Consider the following 8,816-nt stretch of genomic DNA (forward strand, 5'->3'; position numbering starts at 1 on the left):
ATAATGAAGAATTTAGCTACATATTTTTAAAGCTAAAAGTACGTTTTTAAACATACAAATTTTTGCTTGGTGGACTGAGACATTTTTTTAAAAAAAGCAGTGTTCAGTTTTTTTAAAAAAATGCCTAGTCCTAGCAAAACAGTTGTGAAATCTCAGATGTGATTTCTCATGTCAAAGGCCCAAGCCTTCCACCAGAGCTCTTTCACATTTTTACAGTTCTCAAGTGACTCTCTGAAACATCGTATTTCAAATGTGCTGAAACACACCAAGTTATGCTACATGGATTTTATCAGGTTTGTTATCTAGGAAATACACTTACCTTCAAATAAAATTCTCATTGCTAGGTTGGAGCAGTCACAAGATTCTCCTGAGACGACATTTTCAAATGGACTTGGTTTTGGTTTGACTACTTCCCTTTATTGCTGCTCCAGAATTTTCTGTTCACAGTTTTTAATAGAAAAGTGGTTTCTGTAATATTTTTTCCACAGGAAAAAGTTGGTTGCGTCAAAACAATGTAATGTCCCTTTGGGAAAATAAAAAAAGAATCCAAAATGTTTTGAGTTGTCCAAGCAAATCTAAATGTTTGGCTTCAGGATGGTTTGTCATTACTCATCATGAGTTTGTCATGGTTTAGGTCCCTCATTTCCACCCCGTCATCTAGGGTTTGTGAATGGATTGCATTTTCCATCAAGAACAATAATGTCCCTTCTAGCTGTTAGGATGATGTATCAAAGACATCCAAGCCCACATTTTAAAACCAGAATACTTTTTGGAACTTTCTGTGTTTTTTCTTCACAATTAGAAAACAAAAGCAAAAATGTGGGATAATTTTGAAAACAGTCTAATTTTCAATATGCTTAATCTTGAAGGAAAGAGGAGAAGGAAATTCTTGTGCTTTGAAAAATCCCACTTTACCCAAAAGTGAAAGGAAAAATAAGCAGAAGGAAGAAGCATCAATGTAATATATTTTTCTTTAGCTGGTATTTTTCTTCTTTCATCTACCTACATTTTTATGCATATCATTAACTAGTATTGTATATTATGAGAATTATAAATGTATATTTTTATCCCATCATGTACAACTTATTCCATGAGAAATTAAATACCAACATGCAATGATATCTGGCTTCAACAAACTGTTTAATGAAATGTATGAAACAAAAGAAAATAGTAGAATACAACATTACTTAAAAACTAAAAAAAAAAAAAAAGAAGCAAAGATTTATACATTCCGTCCAAAGTTTTACAGTTATCTGAAAAAACAGGATCAATTAATTGCATATTCAAAGAAGTAGAAGGGAGGAAAGGACTATTTGCCTGCTGCCTTTCTTAGAATAACTCAAAATTTGTATATGTTGGTAAAACCTCTCCTTTCTAAATATATTGGTCATTTTTATAGCTTGTAGTTCTGAATTCATTGCGTATACTTAGTTCTTCTGAACCTTTACAGCAGTCTTTTCTTTTGAAGAATATGAACAAAAAGGTTCTGGGTGGCTGTGATGTACCATCACCAGCTTCAGCACTCCTGAAGGCAGGCTCAGGTTTGGTTCTGTTCTGCTCCTTTTTTACTCCTGAAAGCCAGATGCCCAAGAGGTAAAGTGACAAAACATCAGGACAAATCAGGAGTTTCCAGAACAAAGATAAGAGTAACTCAAAAGTAGTTTTCCTTCTTTACAAATTCCTGTATATTTTTTTCTTTTTGAGCTAGGGGTGGAGAAGGTTAGAGCTGCTAACATTTTCCCACAATAGTTGTTGCATGGTGGGAGGTCTGTTCCAGCTTTGTGTTCCCATCTAATTGCAAAGAAATGCTGGCTTAGCCTTTGAAGCCTTGGAACAGAGCATCTCCCACCTCCCTGGCTTGTGAGAGGAAATGCAGAGTTTTTGAGAACTCACCTTAGACCCACACCAAGCCTCTACATGAGAAGTGACTGTGCAGAGGCTTACTTGCCTTTGGGTCAGGTATGGATGTACTATTAACACCTACTGCAAAATGCATATCCCTGACATCTGGGTTGGAGACTTGAGACATTTCAAATGCCTGTGTCCAGTTTGGAAGCAGAGGTGCTGCTCTACAACTTAGCTGGTCAAGTTTCTTCCTTCTACATGAGAAAGCAGCAGATTTTCACTTTACAAATGTCAGAGCAGTGAGGCAGGTAACTGCCAAGAACAATCTTTGCCTAGAAAAAGTGGAGGCTGGATGGCTATAGGCAACTAAAAACTCTCACACTCAAAAATAACAATTAACAAGGAAACTATACAAGCTCTGCTTGTAATAAACCCAGGCTTCTTCCATCTCTTCATGTCTTTTTCAGATGTCAAGAAACAAGTTTTCTACAACTACTGCCTCTTGAGTAGTTGTTCTCTTGGCTGGCTCCACAACTCCATCATTCAACCCCAACACAGATTCTCAGGGAAGAATGGAAGAGACTGCGCCTGCTGCACAGGAACAAAGCAGATAATGATAAGCAAACCAAAGGGTATTTACCTGGGGTGAGATGGGAGCTGAAAAACTCCATGCCGAACCATGTAACATCTAAACATCAGGAAAACAGAGCCATCTAGACTTCCCTATTCCCCACCACCACTGCTCTCTCCTCATCTATTAATACAATCCCATTGGATTTTCCTAAATTCTGAAATTTCAGAAAATTCAGACTGTTCTGGTTGTAGGTAGGATAAGAACTCACTGGTGTCCCTATGTTACTACCTTTTACCTTGTGTCAGTGAGCACAACAATAGATAGATAGATAGATAGATAGATAGATAGATAGATAGATAGATAGATAGATAGATGATCATTCCCTAGGTAAATTGCATCAACATGTTCTTGGTTTGTAAAAAATGATTAGGAGACGTAAACTAAGATCACATTGGCAGAGCTGAAAACTACAGGAAAAAACTACAGTTGTAGTTACACCAGCAGACCTGAGGGGATCGTAACCTCCACCTGAAGGAATGGTGATGAGAAAATTAAAGTAATGAGGAAAACAATAGAAATGAAGGGCATGCTGAAAAAACAAGCCCAAATATCTGACAGGTGTCCAGTTTTCTCAGATCTCTAAATGGTGCACAACAGTTATGTCCACCTCTAATGGTGAACAGCCCCATCCTGATCCGAGCTCCATTTTAAGGGTTTGTTTGACATCACAGATTGAGGGAATGATTTTGCTCCTGGAACTATTCCCAAAGTAATAAATTTCATCACATTCATCTTTGAATTAAGAAGGAAGGCTTTCTGGGGTTGTAGCCAACCATTATCCTCAAAACATTAGGGAAGGAAAAATAACCTGTCACAGAAAATTCAAAAGATCTGTTAAGCATCTAAGTATAATGTAGGGCACTCACACAGCCTGAGGAATTTGTTAATCTTTAACAAGGTGGTAGCTGAGAGGAAAAGACCATACAGAGTCCCAACTAAACTTTAACTACTGATGATAGGAGAATAAGATTTATTTATTTTTTTAATTCTATTTCACTTGGCTTTGTGTTTATGAAATCATGTATAAAAGCACCACAACAGCATGTGTGTTCAACAGTAAAAATTCAGGATAGCCTGAAAAAGAGGGCATTTTGATACAGAATCCCCTTCCAGTGCTCCCTAAATGCCATTTTAACTTGGACTCTGCAGCTACTAACATTATTAAGCATTACTCCTGCAATAATGTCTTAAGTAGTCAGCTCAAAGAAAAAAGAATACATATAACCAGTATGTACATGTACAAGTCTCCCTAAGTCAGCAGAAATTACATCTGGCTATCAAATGAGGTCAGAATCTTAAAGGCTATGAATGACTCTGGCAATGATCTCAAAACCAACCCCAGTTCAGGTCAGCTTTACTGCACAAACTTCTTTTCCTCCTACTCTTTGTCCCTTTCCACCCTCCCTGACAGTAAGTACATGACCTGCTTTGTGAGGAGGAAGGCACACATCCCAAATCTCTCAGAAGACACAGTGGCACAAGATATGATGTTATTTTCTTCTGAACATGTATGATTTCACAGGTTTCAGAGTTTTCAAACATGAAATTTAAATGAAAAATAAAAAAAAGAATGTGAGCAAGCTTCCCAATTAAATCACGCAAGAACCAAAGACACAGGAAGTGAAGTTGCTGCCAAAGCAAGGTTGAGTGTTAAGTGTTCATCACATATAGCACTGCCCTTGGAACAAAAGCAGTAGTTATTTTAAGTAACCATAAGCAATACTCATGTGCAATTCAAAGGAGATCGGATATAAAGAGATAAAGATTAGAGTACAGCAATACGGCTTTCATTATACAATGTAATCCAGCATGTCTGATGTAACTGGATGTGACACAAATGTAAATAGCAACAGGTTTGGGAATACAGGGTTTTCAAAGTCTAACATGCTTATAAGCATAACTTCTAGTAAGTTCAAAAACAATCTTTGAAACAATGTTTTTCAAAAAGAACCCTCCACATACTTGCTAGAAGTATAATATGCATAAATAATTAGACATGTTATGCAAGATCAAACAGAAGTGCTATTTGAGAAAGAACAGAATATTGAACCTCACAAAGAGATGCAGGCACAAACACAAAGATCCTGGCCATTTAGAGATGCAGATGCATTTAAAGGCAAAATGGGACATCTTAAAATTTTTAAGTTTAACACAAGGCTTAAATAGGATACTTGCTTCAGAATAGGAAATAACTACAGATCCACCACACAGTGACTTAGCACTCAATTTCCTTACTAAACCACTATACTGGTATGTAATTTGCATTATATCCAAGGAAGATGTTTCACTTTTAAACATCAATGATTTTATTAATAGCTTATGGAATATTAAATAGAAATTAACATGACAAAAACTACCCACTTATTCCACTAATTCTTAGAATATTCAGATTCAAAAGAAATGTATTTGGGATTAAAAAGAAATACCTATGTTTTGCTAAGCACCATGTTCTTAAAATATTGAGCTTCAAAGTAAGCAAATGACTAATACTAATTCCAGGATGAACTGCTTCTTTGTAATATGATCACACAGTACAATGAGCAATGGGAACTTTGCACATGAATTTAGGAGGTGCTGCTATAAAATACCAGTTTTTATAATGGGTATATATTTTATTTCATAAAATACACTTTCAAAGAGCAATAGCTAGGATGAGGCCCTGACTACCTCAGTTATTTCTCAAAAGGAGGGAATTAATTTGGGTCCAGAAACATTTTTTATTTCTTTTAAAAGAAAAAAATATTTTCTATGAACCACTGAAGTGTTTTTCTATTTATTCTGAATTGTTAGAAACCAAAGTGTTTTCAAGAATGTCTAGATGTTTTCAGGTTACTATCATGTTAACTAACCTGAAACCCATAGATTATCTTTTGTCATGTACTGGTAAAGCTCTTTATAGAATCAGTGTGTCCACCTCCTTCAGTATCTCAGGATGCAACTGCTGTATGCCCCAATTACAAACCACTGAACCCATAACAGTGTTTGAAATATCTTAGTCTGTCTTTCTCCATCTTTATTCCTCTGTTCCTCCTTCTTTCTTTCCGCTCTTATACCTGTATTTGCCCATATCACCCTAAAAATACTTTACGTGGCATAATATGTATGTGATGCTAGCATACATTTTTGGTTCTTTTTTTCAAATTATTCAAACGCATTAAGGATTGTATAAATGATTACTTACTTTAGAAAATAATTCAAATATACAAGAATTTTCAAAACTAGTACATGGAGAATACCTTCCTAAATGCAGGCTATTTGTAGAAATCCTCAATATTAGGTTAATGCCAACTAACCTGACAACACAGATGAGGAGTTAGTGAATACTAAGCCTGTCTGAAGGGCTGTTTGGGAAACTGTGTCCAGCAAATGGCAGCAATGAACCCCTGCACCAGTGGCTTCCTACACTATATCCCAGCTAAAGCATTTGAGGGCAGCTCCTCCCTCCCTCTTCCAGCACAAAGCCAAAAACATTAATTTAAAGCAAAGGAATAAAAGAGAGGGGAAGTTTCTAGAAGCAGGCACTGGCCTTGCCCGATGAGCAGCTGAGATTTGTGGTAGTTCTGGCTGATTCAGTCTCCTGAATTGGTCAGTCCACCTGCACTGCAGCACATTTGAGAGCCCACTCAGGTATGGGCACGGTAAGGGAGCTTTACCCAGGTATCATGTGGCAGACAGGTTGCAGGCTGCCTGGCTGGCAGGCAAAAGGTGGCAATGACACGCCGAGTCCCATCCTGTGTAGGATTAATCAGGCTGAACCACCAACAGTATAATTGCTTTAAGTCACCTGTTCAACAGCTCCTTATAAAAAGCACACTCTGAGAACACTCAGACTATCAGTGACAAGTGCATGACAATTTAAGAAGCAACCAATTTTTCCACTGCAATGAAAGCATGTCTAGCCTCCAAGACTCCCGACTCAAACCCTCATCTATTCTTTCACACCCATATGGTGTGAGTCTGAGCTTGCTCTCAGCTATGGGACCGGTCAGCTTGTCTTCTCCCCAACTGCTTTGCTATTTTAATCACACTGTGCTTGAAATTAAGCGTTACAGTCTCTCCACTACTGACCGAGTCAATCACTGGTGCAGCCCCAGCACTGTCTGTGGCAGCCAATAGCACACATAAACATAAGACAGCAAGTAGAGGACACAGGTAACAACAGCCCAGCCTTTCAGAAACCCACCAAATCATTCCTTAAGATGATCTTTAGGAGAGAAAGCAACAGGAGAGGTGTGATGAACTGAGAATCCCAACATTTGGTACCACACAGGCATCGCCAGGTGCCACGAGAAAGGACTAATCCCATCCATCAACACCGAACCTGAAACCCAGAAGTCAAATTACAGCGACAGCTGGCAAGAGCCAGTATGTCTCTAACTATGAAGCTTTAGCCCAATGCCGCAAAATTTCTTAAACGACTCATTCTGAAACGTAATGAAGATGATGACACAACTAGGTCTCATGTTATTCAGATATGTACATTTCACCAGTGTGCTGTAAAATTAATCAATCAGCAACACTTGCCTGTGTATACAAAAACCCCCCAAATGATACTGGAGTTCAAACCTTGCTCTCACTCAAGATTCCCATAAGTTGGAGTTGTGAATCCATGGCAGACCTAGAGCTTCAACTGGTCTGCAAACTGTTAAGTAATTCATTGCCAAGGTCAATTTGTAAAACTCACCATTGCTTTTTAAATTAAAAATCAATTCTGTATAATGTGAGTTAGATTTCTGACTGAACAGGAAATTATAAACTCCACCATTCTAAGGTTACATGAGAACAATTTATGGTATTGAGTCTCCAAATCTAGAACACTTCCGGTTTTTTTGTATTTTGTTAACTGTTTAAGTGTATCTGTGATCCTCAAAAAGCAAATACATGTATTTGCTTTATCTGAAATTCAAAAATACAAATGGCTTTACTCTGCAGCATTGCCTGCAAAATAAACTGAGCATCCTGACTCAATTATTTTTCTTATGAATAAACTATATTAGGTTACATTTAGTGATCAATAAAATTACCATTTTATGATCAGCCTTTAAAGACAATAAAGCAGGAAGAGATGTAAATTTGACTACTAGACAGACAGCAGGAAACACTAAAAGATAATGCTGAATGAGAACTGCTGATTTGCCCATGTAAACTTCAGTAACTTTGGCTCTTTAGGTTTTTTCTGTCCTTTCGCTCCTCCCTGCAGTCTGCAGTTCTGAAGGCTAGATGCACTTGAACCACCTTTTTCCATGAAGCCCACCTTGACACAACTCCGATGTTTTATTTCTTAGAATACGAAACACTGACTTATGGAAGTGGGAAAGCCATAATGTAAAATTCCCCGGAGTTACTGATGCGTAATTTACAGGCTCGTTCTTTGCTCGGTGTTTGGCGACAGCTCTGTTCCGCGGTGCCGCCCTGGGCATTCCCGAGGTGCCGGCGCCGCTCCCCGCCGGCCGCTGCAGCACCCGCACTGCCGGCGGGCCATCTTGCTTCTGTTTGACCCACAGGAAATTAAATGTACCGAGCCTAAACCGTGGCCCACCTGAAGATGCCTAGGCGAGGAGTTTTAAAAGTTATTTTTGTTCGCTTTTCACGCACCACGCCGAAGGGCTCCGCTGCCGGAATCTTTCACGTTCAGCTTCTCTGGCAAGAGAAGCTCCCCGAGCTCACCGGCCCAGAACGACACGGCGGAAGGAGCAGCTCTACCCGGACCGGGGTCCCCGCGACCCAAGGCCGGGAGTAGGCGGCCGCTCTCGGGCGAGCCGCGGGGCAGGGCAAGCCCCGGCTCCCTCCCCGCCGCCCCGCACGCCTCCACCATGTTGTCTCGGTGCGCAGCGGCGCGGAGGAGGGACCGCCGCCACCAGCCCGGCTCCGCGGGGGCCGCCCGGCTCCTCCCCGCGGCCTCCGGTTCGGGCGCGGAGGCGCTGCCCCGGCCGGGAAGCGCGGTGATCCCAGCCCGGAGCGCATGGAGGGAAACACGGTGCGGAGGAGGGGCCGCGGTGCCCACCGGAGATCCCGGCCATAGGGGCGGGGAGTCTCCTCCTCCTCCTCCTCCTCCTCCCGCAGCGAGGCTCCGGCTCCCCGCACGCACCGGAGCGCTCGGCTCCCTCCTCCTCGTCCCTCCTCCCTTCCCCTCCTCCCCGCTTCCCTCCCCGGGTCGCCGCGGCTCCGGGAGGAGCGGGGGGGCCCCCGCTTCCTTCCCTCCCCCCCTCCTTCTCCCCCCCGCCACGCCGAGGAGAGGCAGGTGAGGCCCCGGCCGCGTCCCCGCTCCGCCGCCCCACGGGAGCGGCGGCCGCGATGGCGGCGGCGATGGAGGCGCTAGGCCCCGGCCGCCCGCCCC

General features: G+C 41.4%; 1 protein-coding gene and 1 long non-coding RNA gene across 2 annotated transcripts in view; one reads left to right on the top strand and one right to left on the bottom strand.

Annotated features, from left to right (window-relative positions):
- Positions 1-1,121: 1,121 nt before the first annotated feature.
- LOC109022478 lies at positions 1,122-8,382 on the bottom strand. Its single transcript, XR_004496067.1, has 2 exons — positions 8,019-8,382; positions 1,122-1,571 (listed from the first exon to the last, which is right to left on the bottom strand). It is a non-coding gene; the product is annotated as an uncharacterized LOC109022478 (long non-coding RNA).
- Positions 8,383-8,502: 120 nt separating this feature from the next.
- The window catches only part of YES1 (YES proto-oncogene 1, Src family tyrosine kinase), a 49,538-nt gene continuing 49,224 nt past the window's right edge, over positions 8,503-8,816 (top strand). The window contains exon 1 of the mRNA XM_015618981.3: positions 8,503-8,720. The gene's annotated coding sequence lies outside the window, so the exon portion shown is untranslated. The remainder of the gene's footprint in view (positions 8,721-8,816) is intronic.

Source organism: Parus major, chromosome 2, assembly GCF_001522545.3.
Source record: "Parus major isolate Abel chromosome 2, Parus_major1.1, whole genome shotgun sequence".
Classification (NCBI taxonomy): Eukaryota; Metazoa; Chordata; class Aves; order Passeriformes; family Paridae; genus Parus; species Parus major.